This window comes from Octopus bimaculoides, chromosome 5, assembly GCF_046866305.1.
Source record: "Octopus bimaculoides isolate indiv1 chromosome 5, ASM4686630v1, whole genome shotgun sequence".
NCBI lineage: Eukaryota > Metazoa > Mollusca > Cephalopoda > Octopoda > Octopodidae > Octopus > Octopus bimaculoides.
Genome location: NC_142932.1, coordinates 121,489,053 through 121,509,085, shown reverse-complemented (window position 1 = coordinate 121,509,085; position 20,033 = coordinate 121,489,053). Strand labels below are relative to the sequence as shown.

General features: G+C 34.1%; 1 protein-coding gene across 1 annotated transcript in view; it reads left to right on the top strand.

The window, feature by feature from the left end:
• Window positions 1-20,033, top strand: part of LOC106882793 (uncharacterized) — a 239,017-nt gene that overhangs the window by 88,477 nt on the left and 130,507 nt on the right. The gene's annotated exons all lie outside the window — the stretch shown is intronic.

Sequence of the window (20,033 nt, the reverse complement as noted above, 5' to 3'; positions counted from 1 at the left end):
CCGGATGATTTTGGTTTAGTTTTTGGGTGGCCAGGACTCATCTGGGGTCGACAACGAAATGAATCCTTCCCAAAAGCATTGAAGAAATGTTAACGTTGCTACCTCATCGCTGTGTGTGAGGTTAAACTTAAGGCAATAGTTCTCATATCTATGACATTCCATCTAGTACTGTAGTTTCTAACGTGTCATTCCTAAGATACGGAACAACTTAAGCGAGGTTTCGTCGTTATTTCTAGCTTATGCAATAACCTTGTAGGTCTTCTCTTTCGTACACTTTCCCTCTTTGGTTAAAGTTATGTAATTTTATTGTTGTTTTTCTTTTAATTCATTCTGAAGTTACATACAAAAATATATTCAGAGAGCGAACCATTTTTGAAAATATGAGCAATTGTTAACCTTTCTCCCCGTTTTTGCTTTATAGCAATTTATTATTGTGAAGAAATGCAGTAAATCACACTAAATGATTGCCAAATACATTTAGTAATTCATGTTCGATTATCGATTGGAACAGCTTCACTTACTTACAGATATTAAATTAGTAGTAAAATATTTAATGCATTACGTACGTAGAGGTTAATTAGTAATAAATATAAGGCGAACACAGAGCAAAAATGCAATTCAATGATAATAATATATTGATTTCTTAGACAGTAAAGGAAATAACAGCGGACTCGTTTTGGGCTCCTAAACTTCATAAGCACGGCTCTTCAGTATACTTGCCGATATAAAAGCATATATGAATAAGAAAATGTAAGAAATTGTACATTTATTCATCCATTAATACATACATACATTCTCCTCCGCCCATTTCTCTTGGAGAGTCGTGGGAATAGAATATCCAAGCATCTCCCTCATAAAGTTCTATCAGTAGAAAACCGCCATTACATTTTCCGGTTGGGTTCTCAAGCGTAGCCAACTGAGACTATGGATATCATCCAACTACCTCGTCCTTAATCAACCCCTACGTCTCCTGCCAGTTGGCTCGGCTCCTAGAATCCATCACAGTAGTACCAGGGCTGTGACCTCTCGATAACGAAAAGCAGTGGCTCGACCTGGTCAGATTTCTTCATCTCCGAATTACACTACCTATCGCATAAAGTTATTACAAAGAAGTTTCAGAGGAGCCACATTTATTGATGTTGCAAATTATTTATACGAATTATACCTAGATATGATACAACTATTTCCATTCTAACTCGACATTTGAGGGCTTCTTATATAAATGACAACTTCTTAATTCTGGTTTCAATTGATTCTCTGGCAGAATAGCATTCTATTTATGCCATTAATACAATGCACGTAGAGATGCACTTAGTAGGAATAAGAACTCGAGGGTTTTATATATATATATATATTTATGTTTATATATATATATATATATATATATATATATATACATACATGCATATATATATACACATACATACATACAAACATACATACATACATATATATATATATATATATATATATATATACATATATATATATATATATGTATATATATATATATATATATATATATATATATATACATATATATACATATATATATATATATATATATATATATATATATATATATATATATATATATATATGTATATATATATATGTATATATATATATATATATATATATATATATATATATATATATATATATATATATATATATATATACATATATATACTGTATATAAAAGTTAAATAATGAGGGTAGAGAAGAATATTAATTAATTAATATCAATTTAAAACAGTGGCCTCGCATATTTAAAAGATCCGAAAATTAAGAAGTTATATTACGTACATATATAAGAGGAATAGCCACCAAGGTGGATTCCTAATATGCTAGAAAAAGACACTAAATCGTCTTACCATAAAGAACAAATTTTTCGGGTAAGACGATTTAGCACCTTCTTCTAGCATATTAGGAATCCACTTTGGTGGTTGTATAAGGATTGTTTAATGATGATGAACAAAACAGCCATGATTCTTGAGGTGAATTATTCAAACCCCAAAAGATTTCTTCTCAAAACATGGCTACAATGCTTCCCCACTACTTCTGCTCGTGATCAGAGATACACATATCGTCAGTCACTAAGGGACATGTCAAACAACTGACAAGCAAATCTATGGTTTTCAGCAGAATATTTGTTGTAGCCCGTTTTTTTTTTCTACCAAAACGTCTTATTTTTATATAGTGCTTTCACTGCACTACCGAGCGCAGCTCTGAGTGCCTTCGGTAAATGCTGTGGTTGGTTTTTGAGCTGTTGTTTTCACTGTATTGAAAGTGCTTTACGCAGTACGTGCGCGGTGCTATTTTCCGTATGTTATATACATTCACAAGTCCTGCTGTTTTGGTTATGTAGTTGTCTGAAAGTTTTTTAATCATACCTAATCATCTATTATCATAGGGAGTGTTTCTGATTTTAGGCTCCACATTCAAGTTGCTTCTATTTCCAGGTCTTTATATTTTGAGAGTTTCTCCGTTTGTTTTAGCGATAAATTTTCATCTGTTTGCATTGATACATCGATTAGAAGGCATTTTTTTGTGGTGATCTTTGACAACTATATCGGGTCAATTAACCTTGATCTCCCTATCTGTATGTATTGGTATATCTCAGAGTATGGTTGCTTTGCTATTTTTTGAGATCTTTTTAAGAGTGTATTTATACCATCTTTTTTCCGTTCCCATTTCATAGCTTCCTGTGTATATAGGTAAAAAAATCTGTCATGTCTGTGGATATATTCCTTCTCCGCCAAGACTGAGCAGCCAGAGAGAATATAATTTATTGTTTCTTTTCCATCACTACATATTCTGGAGTTACTTGAATTTTTCTTCATTATGTGTTTCCGATGATTTCTGGTGAGGAAGCTTTGATCTTGTGTTGTAATTAAAAATCCTTCAGTCTCTACTTTGAGTCCTGAGCTTCTTCAGGCATTGTTGGGATTTTACTTTGTCTATTTATTTTCTGTTTAGCTCATACCAATATTTACCATGTAATAGCTTTTCATCCCACCGTTTTATCATGATATTGTTTATTTAGTTTATTTTACTGCTGTTTTTTTTTTGTTTCCTCTTTTTCTTCATAGTTGTCAGGTACTCTAACTTGTATTTTATACTATGACTTGTTTCTTGTATTTTTCAGCTTCATTAAACACAGAAAACAGTATTTTTTCTTTTGTTCGTGTCTTGTGACTATTTATATCAGCTTTCTTTGCTTCTGAATTAGGTATTTTTGTAGTCCTATGGTGGTTATTTTGTAATAGTTTTCTAGTTGTATAAGACCTCTACCACCTTCCATGCGTTGTATATATATAACCTTTCTATGTCAGAATTTCGTTGGTGCATCCTAAATTCTGTAATTATTTTTCTTCTTTCCCCGTCTATTTTGTTAAGTTCATTTAGGATCCAGTTAAGATTATTGCAGCTGTAACTTATAACTGGGACGGCTAGAGTTTTTATACCTATTATCGTGTTCTTTTGCACTCACCTCTGTTTTAAGTATTAATCTAACTCATCTATAGTATTCCTTTCTCATCTTCTCTTTAATTTGTGTGTGTAGTATTGTATTTAGTTCATTGATTCTTAAGTGTTTGCATGTCTGGCTTTCGTCTAATTCTCTGATTTCATTTGTTTTATCTAGTGTGATATTATTTCAATTTTAAGGAATTGTATTTTTCTTGTTTTGTTTTTCGTCCTCTTTCTTTACGATTCTGGAATTATTTATTATTATTATTGTTCAGTAGTTTTATTTTTATAACGTGCTTTCACTTCACTACGGAGCGCAGCTCTGTGCGCCTTGGGTATGTGCTGTGGTTTGCTGTGATGCTCTTATGGTTACAGTATTGAAAGTGTTTTGCGTAGGATGGAAGTAAGAGTGAGAGAAAGTTGTGATGGAAGAGTACAGCAGGGTTCTCCACCATCCCCTGTCGGAGCCTTGTGGAGCTTTAGGTGATTTCGCTCAATAAACACTCACAACGAGGTCGATTTTGCCTTTCGTTCTTTCTGGATCGATAAAATAAGTACCAGTGAAATCCTAGGGTCGATGTAATCGACTAGTCCCCTCCCCATAAAGTTTGAGGCCGTAAGCCTCCGGTAGATTAGATTATTATTATTATTATTATTATCATCATAATTACCATCAACATAATTAATTGTCGTCGTCGTCGCCATCGTCGTCGTCGTCGTCATCGTTGTTGTAGTTTTGTTTTCCATGGCGGTTGGTGAACTGTGGATTCTCTCGGGTCTGACATTCGAATACTGGATTTCTGACAATTTCAATATACCAAGTGATTTTGTTCGAAAAGCACGCGCCTTTTGGTTCCGTTACCAATGTGGATACTCTTCAGCAATTTAAATTGATACACGCAGACACACACACACACACACACACACACACACACACACACACGAACGTAATTTCATTCTGTAATATTTTGATTAGTTCCAGAGATAATTCTGTTTGTTATTTTCAGAAGAAATCTCTTCACAACTAATTAGTTGTAACAGGTTCAGTTACATGAACTGAACCATTACGAAAGAAAAGAATATAACACACAGTAATTCCTAAAATCTTCCAAGTATTCAATAATTTACTCTGTAAGTGTGAGAACAATATATGTGCGCATATGTCTGTGTGCGCGCACATGTGCGTGGGCGTATGTCTCTGTGTGCGGGCGTGCATACATAAGTCGATACACATGCATTACACATATGCACATAATCTCTCGAAGTTTCGAAATTCTTCTATACATATATATATAAATATAATATACAGACTGTTCTCGTTAATAAGGACGAAATTCTAAAATGAATGCAGAAAAAATTGTGGTATTTGCTTCCTATTATGGTAACGTATGTTTTATATTACACAAAACCTGTGTTGGAATCCCAAACCAAGGGTAGTCTTCAAATGTGTTTTTATCTAATGACATTCAATCCAATAGTCTGCATGCTATCAGTTGTAGCTTTATTTACTTCGCTTTCCACTGCAATCTCTAGGTGCAACCGCATGTGTTTGTTATGTTTCTGTGGAAGACATCACGCATGTCATTAGCAGCTGTGCTCAAATGTCGTCACGGTGCTACCTCCCTATACGATACGATGTTGTCGCTAAAACAATTTACATTGCCATCCGCAAAAAAGACTGTCCTGGAATAAATTTAGAAAATACCTCTGTTATGGAATACATATATAAACACCAACTCAAAGAATACTAGTGGAATATTATGATCAAAACGTCTGTCAAATGTAAGCTTAGCAGGCCGGATATTGTTGTTTGGGACAGAAAGGGCAAATGTACGTACCGTCATACAGGTCAGCTGCCCTACAGGTATAAATATCTCTTTGAAAATCAAAGAAAAAGAGGATATCTATGGACAACGGCTTCGAAACTTCCAGCTTCTATATCCAGACTATGAATTCATATTCATATCAATAATAATTGGAGCATTAGGTTTTGTTAGTAAATGATTTTCAGAAAGAGAAACTGTCCGGCTGATTCGTACATTACAAATCGATTCTGTGGGTGGAACAGTAAAAATATGCAAGACTTTTCTCAAGTTTCAAATGTGAATTTGTCTGAGTTGACTGCATCCCAAAGATAGAACCTTGCATTTTGTTGGAAACCGGCGCCCTCTTCAGTGGAAGACTTATAATAATTAAAAATAGAAGAGACTTACATACATACATACATACATACATACATGTTCTCCTTTTTAAATTTGACCAGTCACCCATTTGGTAGCAAGGCTGTGGAGTAAAAAACCTTGTTTTAATCATCATACTTTAAATCTTAAGGTCTTGCGGGTTTTTATAGTCCCAGATGTGATCAGTTGCAGCATATAGATTAAGTATTTACTCTCTCTCTCTCTCTCTCTCTCTCTCTCTCTCTCTCTCTCTCTCTCTCTCTCTCTCTCCCAAGATCCCAAATTCAGCCATACTTTGTTCCAGACGGATTGGTATGTATCCCGTTGCTCCGATAATGATAGATATGAAACTGAAAGTATATCTTGGTAAATGGATTTACAAACACCTTATCAATGGGCCATAAATGTCTTCTTTCTCTTGTATTTCTCTAATTACAAAGGTGCCTGGGGGTTGGGAAGATCATTTCCACAAAAGAGCGTGTGCTTTTCTTTTGGGTCCACTAGGTTGCGCTTTAACTTAATGGTTATTTTAATTTTTAAAGATCAAATCTTTAACTAATATTACGGATTTAACGTTTGTATATCGCTGAAAGGTCAGAGACTGCAGATTTGTCTCGGAATTGGTGTTGGTGATGATTCTGTTGTTTAGCATCCTCTACAATCTAAATTGGAGGTGCAATGGCCCAGTGGTTAGGGCAGCGGACTCGCGGTCATACGATCGCGGTTACGATTCGCAGACCGGGGGCGTTGTGAGTGTTTATTGAGCGAAAACACCTAAAGCTCCACGAGGCTCCGACAGGGGATGGTGGCGAACCCTGCTGTACTCTTTCACCACAACTTTCTCTCACTCTTACTTCCTGTTTCTGTTGTGCCTGTAATTCAAAGGGTCAGCCTTGTCACACTACGTGTCACGCTGAATATCCCCGAGAACTACGTTAAGGGTACACGTGTCTGTGGAGTGCTCAGCCACTGGCTCGTTAATTTCACGAGCAGGCTGTTCCGTTGATCGGATCAACTGGAACCCTCGGCGTCGTAAGCGACGGAGTGCCAACAACAACAATGCCCATCTCGTATTTTGTTTCTTCAAGCATAATTTGGTCTGCACTACATTATCCATTGCGTTCTTTTCTTTTCAAACAAATTGTATCTTAAAGGAAATTGGCTGATATTTCAAGCGACCACATCGAGATCAGCGTCCTGTTTCATAAACCTGTTAGTAGAGCAAAACACGAAGGGAAACGTAATAGACTAATATTGTTCAAGAGGGTTGATATTTGTCAGAGTCTGTCAAGTTTGGTTCTGGAAGGTTATAGAAATAATGAGAGAACGAGACAATGTTGTTTTGAATGGGTTTCACTATTGTCATTTTGTTCTTAGGAAAATGAAGGAAGACATGTTTGAAATATAAGAGCATATTAAAAGGAAAATGGAGCAGTGTTATAAATTCTTCCACCTCATGAATAATTTATCTTTGGTTCGGCTTTTGCTATTATGACGAGATCGTTTATTCAAGCTTATTCATTTTATGGCGCAGTCTGTCATCTTTTGTATCTACTGCTCCTGAAATCTTCCTAACGCACATTTAGGATCCATATTAACCAGCAAGCTTCGTAATTTGTCACCGAATATAAACTATAAAGAACTGAATCTATAATTGCCTGATATAGAAAATCTCTAAATTCAAGATAAAAAAATCCGATTACTTTCAAATCAATCACATTATTTCACTCCTGAAGAGAATTTTTTTTTTCTTTAACTTTTTAAGTCACGTTAGTAAATCAGGGTTTTTTGGCTATCTGGATAATAAATTAAAATCCCTGACATTAACTCAATAAGACGCATACCATGAAACAACTTTCGCATTTATCTTACTTAACGAATATCAACGTAAAGCATTAGCACACATTTCATGGCTTAAGTTCTTCATTACTCTAAACCAAATGACGTCGTGGAAGCATTACCGCAACTATTACAGAATATACAAAAATGGTTACACTCACTTTTCATTTATTTCTTAATCGTATAGTTACGAAGCGCCAATAACGTTTCGCCGCAGTACAGCAATCTGGTGATTGACATCTTTCAGCTCCAGCTGTGCTCAGATCCAAGAAGAAAATGCAATGTTTTGTGAGAGTATTAAATGTATCAGAGTTTGTGAATTTTGTTGAATGTAATAAAATTATTGTTCCGTGAAGAAATTCTTTCATTTTCTACTTATAATTTCAGGTGAAATCACTTGCGAAAAATATTACCTTCGTTATAACTTTACCTTTTACCTTTAATTGCTACAGTCATTAGACTGCGATCATGCTGGAATGCTACTTTAAGGAATTTTTAGTCGAACGAACCGACAGCAACATTTTTTAAGCCTGTTGCTTATTCTATTGGTCTCTTTCGCCGAATTGCTAGGTTACAGAGACGTAGACAAACAGCGTTTGTCAAGCAGTAGTGGGGACAAACACAGACACAAAGACACACGCATACATAGATATATACATACATACATACATGCATACATACATACATATATATATATATATATATATATATATATATATATATATATATACATATACGCAAACATATTTATATATATATATATATATATATATATATATATATATATATATAGACAATATATATATATATATGTATATGTATATGGATATATATATGTATATATGTATGTATATAAATATATATATATATATATATATATATATATATATATATATATATATATATATATATATATATACTTACATATGTATACATATATGTACGATAGTACGACGGGCTTCCTACAGTTTCCGTTACCAAATCCACTGACAAGGTTTTAGTCGGCCCGAGGTTATAGTAAAAGACACTTGCTGAAGATGCCACGCAGTGTGACTGAGCTCGGATCCATGTGGTGAGGACATGGTTTCTTTCTGCATAGTCACACCTAGAAGTGGAGAATAGTGCCATATGTGTTAGAATGGTTAAATGGCCTCTTCTGTCGTTGTCCTGCGGAGTGCTAATCGCCTCTCCTTCTACCATAAATATCATTTTAGCTGAGGATGAATAGTGCTGGGTAGTAAATATATTATATTGTATTTTGTTAAGGAGCTACATATTTAGTAGAAGTTTTGTGTAAATTTTGACTTCTATTTTGACTTCCAAATGTTGTTGGAAATTTGCAGTGAAACCTGATACATACATGTATGCTCTTTTCAATCTTTCATAATAATTTCTCAACATAAGAAAAAAAGAGCACTCAGGTGTCGCAAACATCCGCCAGGGCAACACCAACGTCCTCTCAACGATTAGCTGGAGATGATCTTTTTAAAATGAGAATATCTGAAATGAACTCGACTGTTTTCACAAAGGGGAATACTAAGAATGAAACCGTTTGCTCTCAAAAATTAAGTAAAAAAACAGGAAAAATCATCCAGAATCCTTGTCCAGTACTGAATTGATCTCAAAATCGAGTCCGTCCGTGCCAGTCACGAGGCCAAACATCCTTGAAAATTTCATCCGAATCCATCCAGCGGTTCTTGAGATATTTTATCCACAGACAAACAAACACGACTGAAAATTATACCTCCGCCTTCGCTAAGGTGAAGGTAATTAACTTAGAAGTGATTCTCGACCTTACGTAGCACCCTCTCCTTATAAGTAGCAACTCCCAGTTATCCCTGCGCGTGGAAAATAGTATTTTTATGAAGTATTTGATTCTACCAATTCACACTTCACGTTTTAGTTTGTTAGAAAGAAGTTGGTGGAGTAAGACAGAGGAAGAGGGAATGTGAGAGCGAGTGAGAGAGCAGATAGCCAGCCGATACATTATGCTGTCACTCATGTGGTTAGTGGAAGTGAGAGGTGAAGAGAAAGAGAGAAGTGTTAAAGCCATGAAGAGGAGATTTACATGGTTACAAAGAATGTTGAAGCGGTAGAGAGAAGGAGAGAAATATAAAGTGATTAGCAGAGAGAAATTTTAAAATCATTAATTATCGTGAGTGGAATTGAAATAACTTAGCAAAATAAAAATAAAAATTCAAATCATACTTTCTTTTTTAAATAGCTTTTCTTAATCTTTATCGTTCTATGCAATTTCCAAGGAACCTAGTAGTAATACTTAATAATATATATACTGTGTCTATAATAGATTTTATCCTCGTTCCGATCCGTAATTTTATGTCGATCGTCTTATGTATAAGATAAATATTGTGCTTATTTTTTATGACTATACGATTTCCTTCCATAGTTGAAACATTACATACGTTGACCGTTGCAGAATAATAAGATAGACAAATTTAAATACTGTTTGACGCTCATTCCAGTCAAAAGAGAATAGACAATATATTCCCAGAAAGAAATAGTGTGGATTGTCTTTCAGTCTAAATAGCATTACTAGAATCTTTTTGTCAACCGTTAAATAACCGAAAGAACTTTACTGAGAGACACAATATCGTGTAGTGGTGGTGGTTACTATTTTATTTTATTCCATTTTATTTCATTCTCTGGTTAAATTGCTTGTATTAATCTCCAGCCAAAGCTAAATTTTGATAGTGGCTGTGACCACAATGTACAGAAGTCAGTTTATTAGGAAGACAATTTCAAATTAATTTAACTTTATTTAATTATCATATTTTAATTCTATTTAATATTAAACTCCGGTTATAAACAGACGTTATAATACATGGTGAGTATAAAATTATTGTTATATTAGAAACGCTTAATTCTTATAAATTGGTTTAGTCTAATTACTGTGCTTGTGATCTTCAAGTTGACATCAACGCAGTTAAAATTATCTGTTGCTAACCAATGTCTACATGCAAACCATACACCACAGCCTGTTAGGTATATTGTTACGCGAGCATATTCGAAATAAGACAATTCGCGAACGGAGCAGAGTGGAAGATCTGATCGCAGAATACCGAAAGCGCATGCCCCGCTGGGCCGGACATGTCGCAAGGTTTACAGACAACAGCTGGACCCGTGCAGTTGCCGAATGGCATCTAAGGGATCGGAAAATGCTTATTGGAAGAATTCTACAAAGATAGGCAAACGTTCTAGTTAAACCGTTAGGGTCGAGATGGAAAAGAATGGCGCAGTCAAGACAGAATTGGAAGTGCATTGTGACCAGCGGTGTTTCAGAGCATCTGATTGTCTGTCGATATTTATGATATTTATGTGTGTATCTGTAGCACCGTCCTAAATCTAAGAAAAATATTTCAGTATGAGTAACCTCTGAGTTTTGTAGAAAGTTACTATTTACCGGTGCTTGAAGAATTTTCTGGATCTTAGGTGTATTGATGTAGTATTAAAGACGTACTTTCTCCAGGAGAGATTTCATTGATGGTGAGGCTTTGCGGCTTTAGTGAATTTGAAGTTTTGAGTTATGCGCAATGAGAACGATAAGAGTTTCCTCATGTACATTGATTACATCTTTGTGATATTGAATTAGAAATCGTTGGCATGATTCTAAGAACGCATGCACTTTTTTACCTAAGCAGTCATGCCTGTGTTTATGCACTTTTTGTGCTACAATAAAGCACTCCTGCAATACGTGATTGATACTTTCGTCTCCTTTCCTTGCGGATTTAACATTTGCTATCTGAGTGAGCTTTGACGATCTGTGCATTTATCAGGTTTGCTCTTGAACGGCTATAGCAGTGGGAGTGGATTTGGCTGACGGAAAGTGAAAGTGGCCCGTCGTGTATGTGTATATATATATATATATATATATATATATATATAACTATAGAGTAGTTGTACAACAAGGTGCCAATAATTACTGGAAATAGCAGTTGATACATCTACGACGCTATAGTAAAGCTTCACTGCGTATATACGGTGCCTTATTTTACTGGAAAATAATACATTTGTATTGCAATATTTTATATATATATATACATCTAATCAATATATATCGATAAGAATATATACATATTCAATAGGATATAGATATTTTTGTGTGTTTGTGCGTGTGCGTGTTGTGTGTGTGTGTGTGTGCGCGAGAGAGAGAGAGAGTGTGTGTGTGTGTGTGTGTGTATCAGTTTTTATCCTCCAGCATCGCTAGACAAGCGGTGTTAGTGTATTTACCTCCTCCTTCAAACTTAGCGGTTCCGCAAAGGATACTGATGGATTAAGTAGCGGACTTTGAAAAAAATATGTTCTGGCATCGATTTATTCGACTAAAAAGTTTTCACAGCGGTGCCCCAGCATGACCGCCGTTTAATGACTGGAATAAATAGAAGACAAACGATAATTTTCGGGTAAGAGTGAAGCGTCGGCAGTGAAGTAGTGGGACATTTTGGTAAGCGGCGACAAGAATGATGTAGGCGTAGTCCATGTAAAATTGGGGAGACATCAGTGAACGTCGGAGAACTAAAGAAAGTTATCAAATTAAAATATTAGACTTTAGGTCAGATAGAAATCAAACAGTTTGCGATGTGAGATTGCCAACAGCGCTGTCAGGAGATTCGCGTTAAGATTGCGTACCCTATTTAAGTTATACTATGTGTGATGTGCATAGTATCGATATTAAAAGACGTATTTATTCTTTATAGTGTCATTTTATAACTTCTGGTGAAACAGGTAAATAGAGTGAGATTTTGAAAAATCAGGCAAATTGGCAAATTTGTATTGACACTGTGATTGAAATATATTCGAGATGTGATAGCGTGTCGTCTGAAGCGAAGAACCGGATTATATTTTATAAAATAATAAATCAGAAAAAGCATTTTTATAACATAATGACATTTTCTTCCACCAGACATTTGAAGAGAATTAGAAGCTGATTTATTGTAGAGTTCAGAGGTTAACATAATCGTATCGGAACTCGGGGAAAAAGCAAACAATCGATGAATTTTGTAATAATCTCTCTCTCCTTCTTTCTCTTCCTTACTCTCCCGCTCTCTCTTCCTCACTCTCCCTCTCTCCCATCACTCTCTGCATATATGCATATACATATATATGCATAAGTACATATGTGTATATATATATATATATATATATATATATATATATACATATACACTAAAATCGATATACATGAACGTACAAATATATACGTATATAAGATATATATATATATATATATATACACATACAAATAGATATACGTGCACATACATATATACACGTGTATGTATTTAAGTATATATATATATATATATATATATATATATATATATATATATATACATGGGCACTCACAAACAAACACACATATATACTCACACACAAACGCACGTATAAAAAATGACGAAAATAATACCGATGTTACACGAAATCTCGGTCGCGTATGAAGGGATTGTGTACAAGAGCAACATAGAAATAACATTCTAATTATTTTCTTTCAATTCGCATCCGATTTTTATTTTTGTATGTTTTCTATTTGTCATCTACGTAACAACATCATGCAAGCTTGATATAGTGTAGGTGTCGTGGAAACGAACACACAAACCAAGAAAATCTGAAATCACTGTGCTAGTAATCATCTTCGAACTAATGTGTATGGATATATATAAATATGTGTATGTGTGCCTGTGTGTGTGAGAGAGAGAGAGAGAGAGAGTAAACAAAAGTCTACGATGACACAATGGGCTCAAGAGATTAATTGTTCAGGAACGAAATAGAATAGCTCGTTTTATAGTTAGTTAACATTATTGTGTACTGACACACACATACACAAATATGTGTGTGTGTATATATATATATATATATGTATATATGTATATGTGTATATATATATATATATATATATATATATATATATATACATATATATATATATATATATATATATATGTATGTATGTATATATATGTATGTATATATACATATGTATATATATATATATATATAGATAGATAGATAGATAGATATAGATATATATATACACACACACATACACACATATATATACATACATATATATGTATAAATATATATATATATATATATATATATATATATATATATATATATATATATATATATATATATATATATATATATATATATATATATATATATATAAATATATATATATATATATATATATATAATACCATAGCTAAAATAATATCTTATTTCCTGGAAATAAAATGCTATTAGACAATCGTTTAATACCGTTTTTCTTTCGCATATATCTATTATTTCTATTTAGCGTTTTGATGCTCCATACATTTAACCTGTTAAAACAAACTTATTCCTAATGATTCCGTCTTTTTAGAAATGTCCAGTACTACATTACGTAAGGTGCTCTTTTTCTTTTAAGAGGCAAGTTTCTTTGTGAAGATTGTTTGGTTAATATTTCCGGTAGCACTGGCAAATACGTGAATGCTCCTTTCCTATTCTGACCTCTTCCTTTGAGTTCGTAATGATAAAACCCAAGGTCTCTGCTTTTAAAGCCAAGAAGAGCCCAAACACGGTTGTTGGATAAAGTAATGAAATACCCTAAATAATCTTTTTGCTACCATAATAAGCATAACGTAACATATAAGAGTATAGACTTCAGCCTATTTCCCGATATAGAGATCTCTGAAACACTACACAATACTGTACATTTTTTCATGTAGGAAAATAGAATTGTTTGGAGATCAAATAATTCAGTCAGCTTTATAACTGCATCGCCACTACAGAAGAGAACATGTCCTACCTTTACTTTATATTTGGTGCGTAACGTCAACGGGATATATTGTGGATGCGAAGAGAACAGTAGCTTTTTTGAAATATATTGCACCACCAATATCCGGTGTTTTACACCGGTGAATGAAATGACACAAAATAAATACCTACCCAGCTACTCTAACTATCCAATATAGTTGTAATTTCCTAGCCTGTTCATACAATACACTTAGGATATTGATGTATGAGTGAGCGAATGTGTAGGGAAAATAAAGCTGTAGAGGAAAAGAATGAGAAAGACGGCGGGAGAGAAATAGATATAGAGACGAGAATTAAACAGACTGAGAGAAATAGTGAAAGGAGAGAGATAAGGAAATATATGCGTTTGTATATGTTCAAATTGAAACAAACCTCATTTCCCGTTAGTTACTTGTATTTGAATGTAAACTTACCGAAGCTATTATATGTATCTTAGAGACGATGCTTGTTTAGCCTGCAAGTCAGTTATGACCGATCCGATTTATGCTCACAGGCATTTATGCTCCTGCCTTTTATTGTTCCAGGTTTATGGATCTAACTATGTATTATCAAACATATACTTCTTTTAAAGTTGGCTACGTTCAGGGATATTTAGCTGCTAAATAGTAAGTGTACTATAGCTTGTTTGTAGAGAACTTGTAATTGTTGTTGTTATTGGTCGACGTGATGGTGATGTCAGCGTTGGTGGTTACATTTAACCCGCAAACCTCTAATCTAAATAGATCTTATAAACTTATAGTACTTTTCCAAGTAAAATCTACAAAGCAATGCATTTCGGAACGTGTCCTTCTCTTTACAAAATAGATTGCTTCGAAAGCTGTTTGGGTGGTATGTCCAGCAGTTTCAATAATCGTTTCAAGCCTGCCGTTCGGTTTTCATAGATCTGTTGCAATTTAGCTTCACTTCACACATCCTTTGACTGACCTGTAATCAAAAACAATAAAATGACTACCTCGTCTTTGTTTTTCAGAAAGAAACTGCTATTCCGTCGGTTACGACGACAAGACTTCCTGTTGATCCGATCAGCGGAACAGCCTCCTCATCGAATTAACGTCCAAGTGGCTGAACACTCCACTGACACGTGTAACCATAATGTAGTTCTCGGGAGATTCAGCATGACACAGAATGTGACAAGGATGAACCTTTGAATTACAGTTACAACTCGTTTTTCCACATGATATTACTGGAGTAATGTGCCTTGCTTAAGGACACAGCGCGACACCGGGCATCGAACTCAGGATCTTGTAATTGTATGGCGAATACCCTCACCACGAAGACACATTGCTTCATGAATACTTTTAGAAATAATTTATTTTCAATTACATTATGACGTGCGTTCTTTTATTAAGTCAGTAGTGTGTTATTAAAGGGAAATCTATTATTGTTCCCGGGTGTCCGACGTGTTATTTTCAGGCTCCGTCATTGGTTCGTTATAGAGACATTATTTGAACTAAAGACTATGAATTGGCTGGAGTGTTTGAGCGTCTAAATGAAGGTCTTGCGTCATTTGGTGTTGATATGTATAAAAACACTTCTTACATACACGTAACAGATATACATATATAAATATGTACAGTATTTAGAAATGATTGTTTTCCCGATATAAGTAAAATTTATGTTTATAGTTTATATCCGTTAAATTTTTCCTGTTTTCTTTTATGCACCTCATTATAAGCCATCTTCTGAATTGTTTGGAAGCTGCCGTTCTGAGAGGCCAAATGTTCCGAAAGCAATTGAATATTAACAGTAACATATTGAACTAATTCTATACCGAAAATTAGAAAATTTATGCCATTCTATTTATTTTAGATATTAATATATATGGATAAATCCGGTGACTTCTACTACTAATTAACAAAGGATTTAAATATGTAAATCAGTTGTTAGTCAAATTTATGTATTTTGTATTGTTTCAGTGTCTGTCAGATATTTTAGTCGATCAGAGATTATCGGAAAACATTACCTATCAAATTTAGTAAAAACAGCTGCCTGATATTCTTCAATTGGAAGAAGGAAATTTGCTGTTATTATTTCCTGGTAGTTCATAGTAGAATCCTGATATATCGTCGATTTACAACTTCCTAATGGAATTGTCTCGATTTCCATCGCCATTATCTTTGACTCTTGATATCCGATTCAACTTCCTAAAATTTAACCTTAACAAGTATCTTACGCCGGAACGAGAAAACACAATTGAATTGTCGATGAAAGTGAAAGAAAAATAAACAAGAATAACACGATTATATTTCAATAAAGCTGGAGAGGAAGAAAGATGAGCATTATTGATCGATTGGAAATATAATAGAGTTTTTGTCAATGAAACAAAACGATTAGTTATTAACAGAGAGACGTTAAGATTTTAAACGGCGAGTAACAGAGAAGAAGGGTTATATTTACAAGAAAATGTCGTTGTGAAGTACATTAGTTGAAAGACGTTTTTCACATTTTCTAACATATCAGCGTAATGCATCATTTCTGACAAGATAAATTTGATCGGGAAAAGAAATGTAAATTTAAGAAAACCAAGATAGATTATATCAAGAAAACGTTCTCCATGCTATAAATAGTATAAGTTGAGTGATTAACTGAAGACAGAAGGAAAAATTAGAGTATATACGATTATATATTGTAGTACGGAATTTATATCTTCCAGTTGAGTCGCTATATCATCAACTAGAGACATTACGAAATATTATTTCTAAGTAAAAATAATATTAGCTTGCTGCCCGCTTATATAAAAAAAAGGCATTTTAATTAGAATACAGTCAAAATGTTATGCATTTCTAAGGAAGAAATAATAGAATTGGGACTGATGAGACACTTCTGGCTTCTTTCAAGGTGAACATGTAATTTTAAATTGTGTATTTTTAAGGGTCTCATTATGAATAACTTACACACTCTTAGTTCTCGACGATAGGGCTGCACGCGAAATGATACATATAAACACATGTAAACACGCGCGGGCGCACACAGCCAAAGAATGTCACCTGAGATCTGAAAACACATTATTTAGTTGTATTTAGAAACTTTGATACCAACATAAATGTGTGTGCCTGCGTTTGTATGTGTTTGTGCATGTGCTAGTTTGATGAAATAGAATTCCTCTGTACGCCTATTTTAAGTGCGCGCGGTTCTCCACCCAGATTTCTAAAGCCACCTTACTTTTATGCATTCCTTTCACGCACTTGTTAACCTTGTTTGTATTATCTTAATACTATCATATTGAAACACACTCAGATATTTACCAATTTCATGCTCCATGAAATACCGACATACATATACTGTATGCATATACAGTCATACGTACTTACATATGCACACATACACACACAGGCACATGTATATTAATATATATATATATATATATATATATATATATATATATATATATATATATATACATATATATATACATATATATATACATATATATATATATATACATATATATATATACATATATATATGCATACATATATATATGCGTGTATGTATGTGTTTGTATATAAAATGTATACACATATATACATACATAAATGAGTGTATATATACATACACATACACAAATGAGTATATATATATATATATATACTCATATATATATGCATGTGTATTTGTATCTGGTTGTATATAGATGAAAGAGGTACTTGCGTATAGTCTTCTATTTGTAGTCATACGCATTGACGCCATAATTCTTTGACGTTTTCGAAAACTCCTAACCAAATTTAACTGTAGTAATATCAATGTAATGGACACCAGTCTACGTAACGGACAAGAGAGTAATGAAACTATTTCTTGATTAATAAAGATTCACGCAAACGCCGGTTCGCCTATATTTAATACCCTTTGAACTGTTGTGATATTTTGAATATATATGCATAAATAATAAACATTTTTGGCATGGTACTCTAAATAAGGAACCTATATCAAACCCAAAGAACAAAATGTCTAATCATAAGGAATGCATTCACATTTATTTGATAATGTTAATGTTTAATCGATGGAAAATATTTTCCAGAGAGTTTGTGTCGTCGGTGACTTGTAGAATTTAGTAGCGAATATGGAAGTATACGTTACGTATCCATACTTCAAGGAAAAAGATAGAAGCTACATTGTAAAGATAGAAGCTACATTGTAAAGATAGAAGCTACATTGTAAATCATTTGGTCCATTGATTAGAAAATAAGAATATTTTCTCAATATTGGTTCGTGGGAAGAAATTGTGTTCAAAATATTGATTTGTTTTCAATGTTTTGCTTTAGAGGAGAAAGTTTATAAATTCTCCCATTAGAGATTTTCTCAATTTTTATCGCATTAGCAACGGCAATTGCAACAAAATCTGAAAAATAATCACGGTGTCAGAACAACAACAGGAATAACAACAACAACAACAATAATAATAATAATAATTTTTTTCTACAAAAGGTTCGAGGCTTGAAATTTTGGGGAAGGGGCTAGACGATTACGTCGACCCCAGTACACAACTGTTGCTTATTTAATCGACCCCGAAAGGATGGAAGGCAAAGTCGACCTCGGTGGAATTTGAACCCAGATCGTAAAGACGGACGAAATAGTGTTAAGCATTTTGCCCGGCGTGCTAACGATTCTGCTAGCTCACTGTCTTAATAATAATAATGGTTTCAAATTTTGCCACAAATTTTGGGGGTAGGGATGAATCGATGGCATCAACCCCACTTCTCATCTGGTACTTATTTCATCGACCCCGAAAGGATGAAAGGCAAAGTCTACCTCGGCGGAATTTGAACTCAGAATGGAGCGACGGACGAAATACCGCTAAGCATTTCGTCCAGCCTGCTAAAGATTCTGCCTGTTCGATGCCTTAACAACAATAATAATATTTTCTACTATAGGCAGAACGCCTGGAATTTGAAGGGAGGGGGACAGTTGACCACATGGATCCCAGTACTTGACTGGTACTTATTTTATCAGCCCTGAAAAGATGAAAGACAAAACCGACACCCGCTAAATTTGAATTCAGAACAAGTTTGAACTAAGCATTTCGTCCGACGTGCTAATGATTCTGTTAGCTCACCGTCTTGAATAATAATAGTAATAATAACAATAATAATAATAATCTTTTCTACTCTGGGCACAAGGCACAACATTTTGGGAGAGGGGGCCAGTCGATTAGATCAACCCCAGTACGCAACTGGTACTTAATTTATCGACCCCGAAAGGATGAAAGGCAAAGTCGACCTCAATAATAATAATAATGTTTGGCCTCTACAGCCAAGGACACGTTTTCTTTGGATAATGGTTCATGAAGGTGCATCTCCCGAAGGCAAATTGCATTTTTTCTTCACTGAATTCAGCTGTTAGGTACCTTCATGTTTCAGAACGCGGTAGACTGCATACAAGCAGAAAGACCTATGCTTGTAATTTTCAGTGAGAGTTGAGATTGCGTTAACTGAAAACCGCCTCCATTTCGCGGAGGATAAATTCGATTTACACCTAACTTTGGCGCATACGACGCATAGTCACCAGCTCTCGGATTTTCACATCAATTTTATTATATCATATTTTATTATATCAATTTTATTATATCATAGACGGATTTAGATAATAACGTTGGACTTGCATATTATTATGAAATTAGTAAATGAGTTTAGTGACTCGAATTTTTTCTGGCATTGAACTCGTTTTTCGGAATAGTTCTTATTTTATGACAGCATTCCTTTCTTATCTCTCATTAGTGATCAT